The sequence below is a fragment of the Corvus hawaiiensis genome, chromosome 13 (assembly GCF_020740725.1).
Source record: "Corvus hawaiiensis isolate bCorHaw1 chromosome 13, bCorHaw1.pri.cur, whole genome shotgun sequence".
NCBI classification, from domain to species: domain Eukaryota; kingdom Metazoa; phylum Chordata; class Aves; order Passeriformes; family Corvidae; genus Corvus; species Corvus hawaiiensis.
In genome coordinates this window covers 20,002,064-20,017,471 of record NC_063225.1, presented here as the reverse complement: position 1 = coordinate 20,017,471, position 15,408 = coordinate 20,002,064, and the positions used below count along the sequence as shown (strand labels likewise).

At 53.3% G+C, this 15,408-nt stretch overlaps 1 protein-coding gene across 2 annotated transcripts in view; it reads left to right on the top strand.

Annotated features, from left to right (window-relative positions):
* Positions 1 to 15,408, top strand: part of LINGO1 (leucine rich repeat and Ig domain containing 1) — a 153,728-nt gene that overhangs the window by 25,950 nt on the left and 112,370 nt on the right. Inside the window, exon 1 of one of the 2 annotated variants that reach the window (XM_048317691.1) lies at positions 1,739 to 1,854. The exons of the other annotated variant lie outside the window; for it this stretch is intronic. The gene's annotated coding sequence lies outside the window, so the exon portion shown is untranslated. Of the gene's footprint in view, positions 1 to 1,738; positions 1,855 to 15,408 lie in introns of those variants that run through there. 2 annotated transcript variants of the gene reach the window in all.

The window sequence follows — 15,408 nt, the reverse complement described above, 5'->3', positions numbered from 1 at the left end:
GGTCATCCTTGAGCATTTTGGTGAGACAGCTCCTTGGACAGGGCAGGGGAGAGGAAGCAGCAATTAAATCTCTAACAATACCCCCAAAAAAGGGCTGGGGTTGGACTGGAGCAGTGCCAGGGATGCTGTCCCTGGTGGGGTACCAGCAGGTGATAAACGGACGCTCTAGGGGTGCCCCAAAGGCTGCATCCTTCCCATTGAGCTCCTTTGAGTAGATGCTCCAGCGTCACACTGGGGTAAACAAATGCAAAGTATTTTGAAGTCATTCAGTCTCAGCATTGGATTCTTTCTTTTCTTTCTGGTATCATGGCAAAATTAAATAAAAGGACCCGTTTTCTGCATGTTATTGATCTTTCACTCAAAATCTGGGCCCTTTTCCAGGAAAAATGAGCCCTTTTGTGAACAAAGAGGCAGGCACCTTCCCAACAAAAGTCAGCTTTCAAATCCAGTGTTCTGTGTGTTTGAAATTCCATGTTTCTGATAGGAAAATATCAATTTCACTCAAATTTGCAGAGTGGTGATGTGGTGGGGGGGAGACGACCCTGAATGGATTGATGAGCACTTGAAGGCCAGATTGCCAGAGGGATTTAACAGCAAAATAAAAAGCAACCTTGTCACTGATTTTGAGCAGCTTGTGTTTGAATCCAGAGCCAGGCTGTTGGGCTGGAGCTGGCCCTGCTGTCCTTTTCCCTTAGGGACCTAGAGCCTTCATCGTACACTGTACATGTGGCAGGAGGGCTCAGCCCATCTCCTCTGACCAAATCACAACCTCAGTGGTTGGGAGATATATATATATATATCCCCTTTTTTTTTTTAGCATGGTGGTGGCTGGAGCCAGGCTCTGAATTGGTGTGTGTTGGCCTTGCTCCGTTACCTTGGTTGGATGCCCCACTGAGAGCTGCCTGCTGGTGTCTCAGACAAGCTGGGCTTTGCCAGCAGTGTTTTACAGGTTAATTTGTCAAATCTCTGTAGCTCGATTATTTGTTGGTGGAGCCCTTGGGAATTGCTGGGGAGGAGATGCGTTACGCTCCCTTGGACCGTGCTACCACATGGATGCTCAGCTGTCAGGCAGGGCTGCCGAGCTGGGTGTCCTAAACATGTTCATAGTGCAGCCCATGACATTACCCCATGGTAATGGGGGTGGCCGTGTTCCCCTGCTGCTGCATCCTTCAACAGCAAGTAAATTGGGCTTTTTTCATGTGTTCTCCCTGTGACAGCAGTGGTGCTCCAGCCTCGCTGTGATGCAGAGGGGTTGGAGGTAGCACTGGCTCAAGGGCATTGTTCCCAGGGTTGTCCATCATAGAATCATGGAATGGTTTGTGTTGGAAGGGACCTTAAAGATCATCTCATTTCACCCCCCTAGCATGGGCAGGGACACCTTCCACTAGAGCTGGCACTCTGCTCCTTGTCCACTGCTACATGGAAAGTTTGCCTGGTGCCTGAGCAGAGAAGTTTCCCCCTGCCCCAACAGGATTGGTCCCAGGGCTTTGCTCCTGGGCTGCGTGTGTAAGCTTGCTTATCTTTGGAAAGGCACGGCGGCGCTGACAAGCGGTGCAGGAGATGGGGGCAGTACGTGGATCGTTTTTAGCAGCGCGCACGCACGGAGCAGACAGCTTGGGCATGTTCCAAAACACTTCCCACGCCCCCAGGCTGAATTTTAAGAAGCTGGGGCATCTGCACGTTCAAAACGCTACAGGGTGGAAGGGAAAAAAGGAAAAAAATCTCCAAGGCAGGCAGAGCAGCCAGCGCGTGGAAGGGGCAGGCAGCACCCAAAGGCTGATGTCTTGCTGCGGAAGGGAGTTTGTTGCAAAGGCTGAGCAGCTCCAAGCCGCTCTCCGGAGGGGCAGAGCACAGGTGAGCGTGGAGCAGCGGGTGCTGGCTTGCAAGCTGGTCTCGCTCTTGGTTGAGTGGGGGGAATGGGAAGAGGAGCTTGAGTTACCCAGGAACGGCGCCCGGGTGAGTGCCTGTTCCTCCTGTCCATCCGGGGTGGTGCAGCCTTTGAGGAGCTCCACACATTTGGGGGCCCCAGAGCCTTGCAGTAAGAGGGGGGGTTTAGTGGGGGGGTAATCCTGTCTTCCTTGTGATGGGAATGAGTCCTGTGCTCATCCTTGCCTTTGGTGTTTCCAGGGGCTGCCTGGGATCCTGCCCGTTAATAGCAGGAGATACCCCACTGCTTTCTTTCTGTGGGGCAGCCTTGGTATGCAGGACCAGCCTCATCCCTTTCTGCATCTCCTGGGGAAGCTGAAACGAGCAGGCAGGGGGCAGGGATTGACGTTGGGAACATGCAAGCTCTGAGCTTGCACTGGCTGGCTGAGGGCTATTTCACCCCTACCTGGGGCAGGGTGGGATATCCAGCCTGAGCAGGGAACCTCTGGGGGATGGCAGACAACCTGTGTGTATGGTCCAGCAGAGTCTTGGATCCCCTGAAGTGATGATCTGGAGTTCCTTTCTGAGTCCTGGTGTAGCTTTTGATATGTAGCTTCAGGCTGTGGAGGTTGGGAGGTTTCGGTGCTGGGTGACCAGCTTACGTGCTGGGAACAGCCCCAGTTCTTGCTGTTGCTGCTCCCTTAAGATCCAAGGTCCCTGCTCCTGGTGGCGTGGGGCCTCGGACGTCTTGCACTGAAGCATCAGGAAGGGATGGGTGTAAATCTGGAGAGCCCAAGCTGCCGTCCACATTGGTCAGATCACCGATCTGGTGTGCGCTCTGTGATCCAAGGGTGGGGAGCGCACCCATCCGCATGTTCCATTGAGATCCCATTGGCGCTGCTGATGAGGAGGATGATGGCGAGGCATCCTGGCAGCCTGAAGCCATCCTGGTAGGGTGGCTGGGCTCTGACGGCTCCCTCCCATCTCGCTGGGCCAGGCACTGGGAGATGCTCCTCCCGACGCATCACGTGCACGAGGGGCATCTTGCCAGCACTCCCCTTGGGTGCCTCCTGTACCGCTCCTGCCTCCCGTGCCGCTCGGCAGACACTCACTCTGGCAACTGGCAGCTCATGCTCTGCCCTTCTCCTGGCAAAGCTTCTGGCTTATTTGAATGTGCCTTTTGCCTGGTGAGGAGACGGGGAAACTTGTGAGGAGCGAGAGCTAGAAAAGTCCACGGGGGGAGATTTAAATGCCTCCAAGATCAGAGTATTTTTCCTTTCATTTTGGGAAGAGAAGACTTCTTGGGAAGCCTCCACTTCCTAAGTATCCCTCCAGAAGAGGCTGAAACAGACCCTAAGTTACGCACTCTGTAAGTCTCTTGGTACCAGCAGAAGTAGTGCTCTCCATGGTGTCCTCATCCGCCTGGTTGCCTCATGGCAAGGAGCATCCTCTTGGCAGTGGATAAGTTCCTGGGGTCCTTCTGTCCCTTGTCCATTGGGTGGGCAGGAGTACCTTTGCACCTCTGGCATCCAGGGGAGGAGTACAAGGCCCTCCCGGTGTTAAACACAAGATGCTGTGCTGTGCCTCCCAGGGCGAGGAGGAGGAAGGCAGAGTGGGATAGGGATGGACCTGGGGTGCCCCGGGGGACTGGCTTGTTTCTGCTAATTAGCAGTATAACCAGCCGTGGCACAGCCCGGGGCTCCTGGCAGATAATTACCTTGCTAGGTGCTGGGAAGGGAGCAGAAAGACTTCCTGTCCACGGGGACTTGAAAACTTCCCCATTTTTGAACAGATTTGGGAAAGGCAACTCAAAAAGAATAATATGGATATATATTTTAACAGAGCAATTTCTGCCAGGCAGGCAGGCCAATTCGTTACTGAGATGACACATTTGATTTTAGCTATAAGAATCAAGATTTTTTGGCTTTTCTCCTTTTTTAGTCCCTAGGGCAGGGGGTGGCTAAGTCGTAGGGAAGCTGGGGGTCTGCATGAGAACAGGCTTGGGGTTCTGGCTTCCTCCCAACTGAGTATTTATAAGCTCAAGGGTGTTTCATAGAGCAGGGGGAGAAAAATAAATCTGGGAGTGCCCCCAGTCTGCTCATTGCAGCTCGGTGAGGTTTCCATTGGGCCAGGGTATCCTACCATCCCTGTGCTGTGTGGCTGTGCAGACACTGCCTGGGGGCTGCCGGGGGTCCTGGCCCCAAGGCCGGCTGCTGCACTGCCCTGGAGACGGCTCCCTGGAGCTGCCCACAGGTCCCCGCCAGTGGTGCCAGGGCTGTGCCGGGAACTGCTGTCCCTTGTGTGCTCCTTGTGCCCGATGGGTGGGATCGCTGCTGGCCAAGGAGCATCTGTGCTCTCCTCGCACCTCTCATCGGGGCCAGGGACCTCATTAGCTGCCTCCATCTCGTCTCTCCTCTGTTTATCTCCAGTTTTTCAAACGTTTGCCTGATTTTTTTATTATGTCTTTTTTTCCTGGCTCAAAGGGAGAAATGACGATGTGAGTCATGATAGGGCCTGACAGCTCCCTGTGTGCCCTGCCAGGCTCTGCCGAAATGGGGGCTGGGGGGCAGGGCTGCAGTGACTGCTGCCCATACAGGTCCTATTGCAGGGGGACACGGGGTGGGGAGCGGGGAACAGCCATCGCAGCCTTTCCCCCTTATCACCCATTAACCCTTTGGTCTGTGGTGCTTGGCAGAGCGTTTAGCAAAGCTCAGGCCTCCAAGGAGGGATTGCAGGCAGATTTGTGATTCTCCTTGGGAGAGAAGAGGGGATGTCATGACACTGGGTGGCAGGAGAGAAGCAGGGTGGGAACAGCTTGAGATGAAAGCCCAGTGTAGCCAGCCCTGCCTCTGTGCACTGTCTATAGGGGATTTGGGGCCGTGCTGAGGTAGGGGAAAGCTTTTGGCCACATGCATGTGCTGTGTCCAGGAACAGGCTGAGATGACAGGCTTGTCTGGTCAGTGGATTTGTCCCCATTCCAGTGCACCCAGGATGTCTGCTTCCATGCAGAGTGGGGTCCCAGGCTGGTGCTTCCTTGTAGAGTGGGGTCCCAGGCTGGTGCTCCCCATGGCATCTCCCTGCTAAGGAGCACAACCACTTGGTACCAAGCACAGCAGGATGCAGGGGATGGCAATTCCTCCTCCGCCTCCTCAGTCAGGGCTGGAGGTGCCAAACCGCGTCTCTCCATCTGCCAGCCGTGCCTTATTGGCAGCCTCAGTCCCCCTTCCTCCACACCCCATCTCCCTCTGGAAAACCAGCAGTAACTCTTAGTGCTGTCTCACGGATCATTACTTTGGAAATCTCAGGGCGAAGGGTGCTTGCCCATGGTCCTGTGTGGCTGGTGCCATCCTCTGCAGCCCATCACCACCCTGGCACTGCTCACTTAGAGGGCAGGGCCATCCTCACCTCTTCCTTGCTGCTCAGGGATGATCCCAGCATCTCACCCGTGCTTTTTATAGCCCGCGCTTCCCAGCAGGCTCACCAGCTGACCTGGTTACGGCCACGCCGCATTTGGGCTGAGCTCCCCTGCTCCCTCCTTGTGCTGGGGTGGGCTGCTTTGTCAGTGCTTGTCGGCACCCCAGGTTGCTCTCACAAAGACAGAAGCATCCGTCATCCTGCTCTTGCGTCAAGCATTTCCAGTCCAGGCTGGGTAATAGGGAGCTGCGAGCATGCACCTCCGGATCTCTGCTCCACGGGGATCCGTTCTCTTTAGCAGGTGCTTTTTCTCCCAGATGCTGTTCTGCAGAGAGGAAACGGGGACAAATTAGCATCCTTGGCATTTCTGGCTTTCCCCACTCCTGGCCTGCCTGCCTCCTCTCCCTTCTCTTTTTAAAGAGATTCAGGTCATGCCTGGAATTAGGGCTCCCTGAACTGCAGTGAAAGAGCATTTAAACTGCTTACCATCGATTAGATGGAGTAGTTGGGGTTTGGTTTGTGCCCCATCCCTCTCCTCAGCTTTGGATGGGTGTTCATAGCACATTACTCCTTCTTTCAAGGCATTTGCCGTCATGGGCTGCTCTTCCCTGTACAGGTGGGTCTGGGGACCCTGGGAGCTGCTCCCCACTTTGCACCCTGCTAGCAGCAAGCTGCTCTCGACAGAGAGACCTTGCAGGAAGGCATTTTATTTAGCCAGCTTCGTTTATCGTGGCACTCTGGCTGGGATTAGACACAGATAAGACGATCAATAAATCCTCCTCTTGGCTGAGATGTGCCGTGAATTTTTTGGGAAAAGGTAGGGAAAGGAGGGCACCCATTCAAAGGCAGCAAGACTGGCTGGAGGTGAGGGAGGGGACAGTCAGTGCTTCGAGGTGGTGGCACAGAGGAGACCCCGCTGTGATCCCACTGCCAGTTTGTAAGAAGACATCTGTATGTGGTAGAGGAGAAAAGAAACCCCGCGCTGCTGCTGCGGCTGGTGTGACTGTACCGCCTGAGAAAGTAGGTCAGGCTATGCTGCAGAGCCCGGCACGAGCCCCCAGCACAGCGGGACACCCAGCTCTCCCCAGGTCCCCCCTCAGCTCTCTGCTCACAGCCGGGCACAGCCAGCCCTGCACTGAAGGCAGCCGCTGTGGGGCTGCGTTGGCATCAGCCCTTCACCCCGATGTTTGGGCGGCTCTTTGGTGCTGCTGTGGTGGCTCTGGGTGAGGGTGGCAGTGTGGGATCTGTGCAAGAGGAGAGGCAGAGCTGGAGGGAGGACAGAGCGGGAGGGAGGGGATGCCGTGCTGCATTTCTTCTGCCTGCATCCCTCAGCTGCTCTCCTGTCTCCAGTGAGGATTTGGCTGCAGGAGGGATGTAGGATGCAACCCCAGCATCAGAGAGGAGCAGCCGTTTCTCTATCTTCCCAGAATTTTGGGGTCTCCCACTAGCTGGGGGTGGGCAAAGGTCAGGGACACACCTCCCCGCACTCCCCCACCCCATCCTTTCTGGGACTGTTTTCTGCATTGTCAGGGAGATTTGGGGAGGAAGAAAAAATGGTTAAAGGCAGAGGCTAATGCCTAAATCTGCAGGGATGTTGGGTGTCTCACAGGGCTTTCAAAGCCACCCTCAGAGGGAAAGGGGGAACAGGACAGGACGAATGATGGGGTTCCTATGGATAGGGCTCAGGCAGGACTGGAGGATGTCCTAGATTTGGCTCAGGAGGATGGCTCGTTCCATCATTACTTCCAGGAGGGTTTCTTGGCTGCTGGGGACAGGGAAAAATTAAGATGTGTTTTCAAGACTGAGGTGTTCCAAGTGCAAATCCAGAGTGTCTCCCTGGCACAGCACTTTGCTGTAGCTCTAGGAACCCGTTGGGAGATGGAAGGAAACTTTGGAATTGCCTTTGCCACTGGACACATCTGGGCTGTCTCTCCCAGACACTTTGTGGGGAGGGATACTGTGGGGCTGGATCACAGCCACAGAAGGATGACTTCTGCAGCTGGGGGTGTGGGACTGCCAGGCTCAGGGAGGTGACAACCCCACACTAACGTGGCTCTGGTGACACCAGTGCCATGACCTGGGCAGGGACACTGTGTCCTCCGGCAAGGACCTGACAGATCTGAGAGGGCTGGTGGTGAAGACGCAGTGAGCTGAGTGAGGAATAAATTGAGTGTGTACATCACAGGCAGGTCTGGGCTTTATTGATTTTCAATGAAAGGCTGTGTCATGAATTTTTCTTTCCCACTGTATTTGCTGCAAAGCTGCATCTCGTCTCCAAGCATTAACCACTAACTAGGGAGCTCATTTTTCGCCCCCCAGGAGATGCCCTGGGGGGAGGCAGGTTTGCACATGGTCTTTTTAAGTGTGTGATGGATGCAGCAGCTTTACTAATCCAACACCAGAAGAGAAAGCCAGCATTAGCAGCGGAAAATGTTATGTCCAGCAGTTCAAGTGACTTATTGCTAAGGGGATGCGTGTGTGATGCATCTTATTTGATGGGCTGCTCCAGGATCCATCTGGGAATGGTGTCCTGCTGTCCCCAAGAGGGACAGGGCATCATATGGGTGTTGTCACTGCTTTTGCTGGTTTGCCTTTCCTCTCAATGACAGGTGGACTCTCAAAAGAGAGGGAGCATATTCCCTATGGGAAAACCCCTTTGGAAGCTCCTGTTGCATCCTGCTTTTAAACTGGTGTTCAGAATTTGGAGCATCTCTTTAATCTTGAAGTCATAGTTTTTAAACATTAAAGAACATTTGGGAATGAGTATAGCATGAAATGTTCTAGGAGACATTTCTCCCCAGCTTCAAAAACTCTTTACAGCTCTTCTTTGCTTCCTGATGAGTGTGTTGAGGATGTGGGGGAAAGCACTGAAACCAGTTGAGGGATTTAAAAACAGCTAACCAATGCAGAAAGTTGGAGAGGCTTAGGATGGGTTTGTCTGGAAAAGAGGTAATAGAGCGGAGGTATTTGCCTAGAAAAGAGGTGATGGAGAGATGTTCTACCAGGTTTTGGGTAGCACTGTGCAGTGAGGTGTGCAGTGACAGCAGCTTGTGTCCTCACAGGGAGAGGCTGGGAAGCCTTGCAGGGTTGGGAATTTGGTTGGAAGCGCCCTGGAAGGGTTAACTCTGGTGCCTGGATGTAACTGGATGCACTGAAGCTGAAGTGGAGCAGTATGCAAATCTATCCCCTTTCATAAACTGCTTAATTAGGCGAATGTTAATGAGACGTTAATTACTGTTGTGCCGGCGAATCCCACGGAACGGAGATTATGTTTCTCTTCAAACATCCAGTCTTAATTATAACTTGCGCTTAATTCCACTGTCTTGCTTGGGACGGAGCTGGGTAGGGAGGATGAGCGCCAGCTCCCATGGCTGCCCGCCCGCAGAGCATCTCCCATGCTTGCCCATGCCGTGGTGATGGCTCTGGGAGGGTGGGGATGGAGCCGTGGGGGCAGCAAGGGTGGCTTTGGGGATGGTGGCTGCGAATCCTTCTCTTGCAGCCATCTCCTTGTGCTTGGGTCCAGCCTCGCAGCAAACCCTCCAGCTGCCTGCTGTGAGCAGGCCAGGGTGGAAGGTCTCATGTACATGTGAAAGCTCCCATGCTTTTCCTTGTGGGCTTGAGAAGCCTTCGTGAAGTGCCTGTTGCTGCCCCGTGTGCTCTGCTCTGGAGGTGCCTGCCCCAGACTGGTCAGACTGGGGTAGGGAACGTGAGCATCCAGCATGTGCCCTGTCCCCTCCTTCCTCGCTTCCTGTTTCTACCTGCCTTGGCCTTCCCAGTAGGACTGCAAACACACTCTGTTGCCTGTGATTTCCAGTTCCTGTATGGGTTTTTGTGGCAAATTGCCAGAGGTCTTGCTTCCACAGTGCCTGGCACACATGAATATTTTTAAAGTATGGCTTCCACTTGGAGATCATCAAGAGATCACAGCAGCAATGAGCAGAGAAATGGCATCCCATTTTCAATTTGAACACCTATTATTATTATTATTATTATTATTATTATTATCTTACATGGCTTTCATTAAAGTTCGGGATAATATAACTCCTTCAAATGAGGTATTAGTGAGCCATGGAATCTGCATCCTCAGGGGTTTTTGGCCAGTTTTCCTCTGTACTTTGCTGGTTTGCTGGAACCTCTGGGCTAACAGCAAGGTTCCCTGGCTCGTTGCTCATTGCTGCCAGCTGGGTGGCAGAGAGGACAGCATCTTAAAGCTTAGAGCTTTTTTGGTATCCCTGTGGAAGATTTCTTCCAGTGGCCAGGCTCTTTATCCCCAGGGAGGTGTTTGCCTACCACTGCTGGTGGTGGGAGAGCCCATGGGCTGACTGCTCTGTTCCTCCTGGCACGAGCTTCTCGTCCCCAGCAAACAGGATTTTAATCTCACACACAGTGGCATCTGCCTGCTCAGAGCTTATCGCCAGAAACCTGCAGCTGAGAGCAGCGACTGCTCATCCCAGGCCCTCTCTGATGGCCAGCGGTGTCTGGGGAAGCTGCTCTGGGGTCGGAGTCACTTTGGATTTCCTCTGCAGAAAGCGTGTTGTCCCCCGAGCGATGATTCTCCGCATTGAGTGTTTTCAATTACAAAGGGTGTCAGTTTAGGTTTCGTTTCCTGTGTTTTTTTCTTTTCTTCCCTCTGTTCTGACTCTGCTGTTTGATTTCCAGACAGATTTGATATTTCCTCTCCCAGCAAGCCGGCAAGCCCTGGGGACTCTTGTGGGCGGCTCCTTTGATCGAAGGCAATGTCCCTGTGAGAGGGATGGGCTGGGCTGGAGGACCAGGACCAGGACCAGGGGCTGCACCCATGGCAGCACCCATGGGGATGGCACCACCAGGGCTCCGGCCAGCTCTGCATGCCTCTTCCAAACTCATCTGAACGTGAATTTTTTTAATCTCCTAGAAAGCTTTATTACCAGAAGAAATGTGTCCAGCAGCCAGGGAGTTTTGCTTTTTTTCTTCTCCTCTGCATTCTGCATCTCACAGTGTTGAAGCCTCTGTTAATTAATTAAGAATTAATTGATGGCAATTTCTTTAATTTTTAAAAATGGCAGGATCTAGCCATGTACCCCCTTGCAGAGCTGCCTGCTGCTCCCTCCTCCCCTCTTGCAAATCTTGAACAAACAGAGCCCTGCTGCACAATCAACAGCTGCGTGGGAGGCAGAGCCAGCACTTTGCATATGATTCCAACCAAATACAGCGTGTTTGGGAAATAAGGGGACACCAAAGCCAACTCGAGGGGGACCAAGAGAGGTCATTGCCTGTGTTGAGCCCCCACTGCTAAGATGCCCCCATGTGTTGGTGGCTCCTGTGCTGCTTTTCAGAGCCCAAAAAATACCACAAGCAGGACCAGGTGCTCCAGTGCAGCCCCCTGGGATGCCAGCACCCAGGGTGGGTACCCAAGGGGAGAGTCACAGGCACAGAAGCAGGCAGGAGAGGAGAAGCTTTCACTCAGTGTTCTGCCTGCAGCTGCTTGTTGCTTCCAAATGCTGAGCCCAACACCTGCTGGCTTTAAAATAAATAGAATGAGGACAAAAGAGAAAGGGTTTGGTTAAACAGCTAAACTAGCCTTCTTGGGCTGGGTGCTGAACTGGGCATGGGGTAAATCCATTCCCACAGCACAGTGTGTCTGTACTGAGTGAGATGTTGAGGGATAAATGACTGTTTTTCGTACATTATCACGGCCTGACAGCCATGAGGCAGACAGAGGCAGTGCAAAGGTGATAAATGAGAAAGTTTGAGTTAACAAAGTGTAGTTTTCTCTCATTAGGGGGAAAGGAGTTCCCTTTACCACCAGTCCTTGGGCTTGTGCAGTTGGGATTGCTCTTGCCCTTCATTTCTCTTTTTTAAAAATGCCTGATAATTTGTTTCTTACTTACCTTTGCTTGCCAGGTTGATGGTATGATCCATGGGGTATGTCCTGGATGTGGGGCTCTTTGCTAGTGCTGGGTGTGTGCATGGGGATGCTGATGGGGGACAGAGATGCTCCTGGGGATGTCAAGGCAGGGAGATGTGCAGAAGGGGCTGCTTGGGGCTGTGGGAGCGAATGCCTGCTCCTCCAGGCAAGGGAGGGGGATGAAGTGTCTCCCCGGCAATCAGCCAGAGCCAAGAAAGCAGGTCTTCAGCAGGAACCTGCAATATTAAATAGTCTTTTAATGAAAAATACATCTGCTGTTGAGCTGCCTCGCGGCCTGAGATGCAGGCATGCTTTTTGGTTCTGCAATAGTTGCTGCAGGACCTTTTATTTTACAATATTTGAAACAAAACTGGAATCTATTTTTAATCCTTTCCCCCTTTCAGTCTTCTCTTGTCACTCAACCATCATGCTAAGCCTGCAAAAGCTCAGTCAGGGTTTGAGAGAGACCAAGGGCCAGGCTACGTGCCCAGCTTAGAGCAGGAGGACAACCCATCCCTGCATGGTCCCTCTGCCCGGTGACCCTGGCTGAGGCTGTCCTGCTCAGAGCTGCTTTGCAAAGATGGAGCTGTGCCTGGCTGCCATTTAGTAGCTCTAGCTTTTCAAGGAGGGGGAATTTTGTGTTTACTGCCAGATTTGGGGCAGACTAGGCAGGATCTCCTTAGCCTGGATTTCAGATTGTCTTATGGCAATCCTGCCCGGAGGCAGAGGTAAAGGCTGGGTCACAACAGTTTGCTCTTTGCTAATGCTTTTCACACTGGGATTTCTTGGCAATTCCCAGAGAAACCAGCCATTGCAAAGCCCATCCTGCTGGTGAGGAGCAGAAGAGGCTGGGGAGGTGGGCTGGAGTCCTGTGCAGGGTATTTGCTGCCAAATACCTGCTGATGGTACATTTTGGCATCCCTAGGTGGAGTTTGTGTGTTTGGGCAGTGTCTGGCCCTGCCAGTGCCATGGGCAGCCCCCTAGAGCTGCCTTGCCTTTCCTGCCACCCACTGCCTTGCAGCCACAGGGGCCCCATTTATCTAGAGCAATGAGCAACTTTAGAAAAATAACAATAAAGAAAAGGTATGTGAGAAATATCTGTGAAATAATAACAGGATCCTGGGGATGGAGCTGCTTTCATCTGGGAGCTCTTTGCGAACTGCGGGTTGTTCCTGTCCCTTGTTAGTGAGGGAGCCGGGCAGCGATGCCTGCTCAGATCTTTCTTTCCTTTCAAGATCTCCCATGGCATCCCACAGGCTGGCAAGCCTGGGCCTTGCCAGCACATCCCTCCTGCTGCCTGCTGCTGAACTGGTTTTTAATCCCTCTAATCAGCACCACATCCAAGCCCAGTGGTGGTGGGAGAGCTGGGTTCATCTGGGGCTGTCGTGCCTTCCTGCCATCTTACATCCCGAGTGAGCAATGTGGCAGGGCTGGGAGCTATGGAGCATGGAAGCCCCATGTCTGGCCTAGCTTTGTAAGGCTGAGCTGCCAGGTTTGCAGCCAGTCTCCTGCCAGCCAGGGTAGATGCTGCTTTACACTTGTGCCAGGCCTGGTCCAGACCCTTGGGGAACACCCAAGCAGTGCAAGTGCTGGCAGGCACTGTATGCCTTTCTAGCTGGCTGGAAAATGTCCATCAAAACTTCATTTCCTGGGGAAAATATGGTTTGGCCAAGCTAAAACACTTGTGGGTCTCTTATGTTGAAACCTGTGGAAGCTTTTGATGCTCCCACATTGGTGCAGAGGAGTGTGGACTCTCAGGGCTGGATTAGAGAGAGCTGCCCCCATGAACAGCCCTGTGAGCAGCCCCAGAGCAAAGTAAAATATAAAGGGACCCCACTGGCAGGTGCTGGGTAGCAGGAAGGAGAATGGGGGGCTCAGGATTACCCATGGAAAGCCCAGTGCCGGCCACGCCTTGGGCAGAGCTGGTGTTTCCACATGAAGCCCGCATTGCTCTGCCCTGCTCTGCTGCCTGCCTGGCTGTTAATGTGTGGTTATTTGCACATGGCTTGCAAGGGCTTTCAGTGTGATCCCTGGTTGGACTTTTCCTATAATAAAATAATTTGCTGCTCTGGAAAGAGGCGCTTCTGCAAGCAAGGATTAAGGTGTATTTCAGTGTTTGCCTCTTGGTCTGTGGCACGCAGGGATGTGTAGGTAAAAGGTGCTGCATCTGATTTTGAGGCTCAGTAGTTGAAATGCCTCATGTTGAGCTCAGGAGAGGAGGGATTTCTGCAGATTGCTGGAGCTAAAAAGTGGAGTTGGAGAAGGAACTGTGTCAGGCCCAGGTTACATCCATAAGGTGGACTGGGGGTCTTGCAGGCTTGTTGTCACCTTGGAAATGAAAGGAGTGGTGCTCTTCTGAGCCTCCAAGAGCATGTTTGGACACCAGTGAAACATCCATAATGTGATTTCAGGTGTGGATACACACATTTATACTGCGGTACACGAGAGCAGGATGTGGCCCAGGGCCTCCGATGGGGATGCAGGAGGCCAGAAGCAGAGTGCTTTAAGACTAATGAAGGCACCTCAGAAGATTATTAGCTTTGCAAGCAGCATTCCTGTGTGCTGGAAACAGGGGCCCTATGAAGTTCACACTAAGCCCTTGGAGACCTCTGGAGCAGGAATGGATCCGCGTGTCACAGTGCTGTTATTGGAAAGGGTGGCTTCACTGCCTATCATCTGGCTTTGCTGACTTAGCTCCGTGGACCATCGCCAAACACAAAGCATCTTCTCCTTGGCCGTTGCCAGCCCACCTACTTGGAGTGGGTGATGATTTGTTTGTTCCTCAGCTCAGCTGGAAAAGATGAGTGTCCTTGTGGGAGGGTGGGAAAAGAGAGTGTTGCAGGGTGGCATCTCCTCAGGAAAGAAGTGGATTGCTGGGCTCGAGTGTTCAGCTGGAGCAATGTTCAGTGTCCCACTGCCATCTCAGGAGGGTCCTATTGGGCTCCTGCAGACTGGGTTGCGCTGTGCTGGGGCAGCACTGTCAGGTTTGGTCAACTCATCTCCTCCAAGGTTCCGAGGGAGCTGCACACAGTGGCAGAGCCCCCCATCTTCACTCTTGGGGGGTCTGGGGGTGCTCTTGCTTGGCCTGAACCTGCCCAGAGCAGCCAGGCTCTCCTCAGTGTGCTGCCACTTCCCCCAGGCTCAGCCCAACTCGGCTTTCCTGGTGCTGGTGTGGTACAGGATGAGGCGTAGTTCCCTTCTTGGCTTCTGACGCTCTCAAGGCAAGGAGTGCTCGTCATGCTCCTGACTGGGATGGGAAGCATCCTTTGGACTTGGCACTGTATCCGTGCATCCCTGCAGAGCTGTGCTGCTCAGGGGGTGGCTCCCCAGGGCTACAACAGCAGCCGTGCTGGCAATTCCTGTGGCTGCCAGCCTTCCTGCTGCTGCTGATCCAGCCGCGGATTCCCCTTGGTGCCGCCACTAACATAAATCCCCAAGTCCCTTTTGTGTCAGACACAGACATGCAGTGGTTGCTTTGCAATGAATTAGGTTTTAGGGGCTTATTAAGAAAAAAGCTGGAAAGCATGCCTTTGGCCCCAGAACCTGCCCAAAGAACAGGAGCAGGAAGGAGGTAGAAGGTGCTGTGCAGGGAGAGAGGAGATATTAAATGGAGACAAGGGGTGTGGGAGGGAAAGACTGCCCTGGCTGCCTCCCCTAGCAGTGAGCATCCCTCCCCCTGTGCCGGCAGCCCCACCACTGCCAAGGCTGAGAGATTTGCGTTAGGGGCGCGAGGCTGCTGTGGCTGCCAGCTGCCCCACTGCCTCTCCCTGGCTGGAAAGCTGTGGAGCAAGTGGAATTCTGATTCCCTGGGAACCTGTGAGAGCAGCATCACTCCAGGTCAAGGATTAAATCCATTACAGAGAAGTACTTGGGGGAAAGCCCTGGACATGATGCACATGGCCGCTGATGCATTAAAACCATTTCCTGTGGAGATCTTCCACAAGGCAAGCAGGGAGAAGGGCCGGGCACAGACCCGTCCCCGGAATTGCTCCGGCACTAATGGTTTGCCCAGCAATCTGGGGATATCCTGGTCACCAGCCTGGTGCTGGCTGGAAAAAAAAAGCCTCCAGCCCTCAGCCTGCAGCCCCTTTGAGGCCAGAGGTTGCTGAGACCCTTCCCCTCGCTGTGCCCCTGGGTCCTGTGGGGCCAAGCTGCTGCTCTGCCGGCAGGTTATCAAACCTGAGGTGGTTTTTCCAGCCGTTTCAGTTCAACATGAGTGTTGCACAAGTCAAAAAAATCCA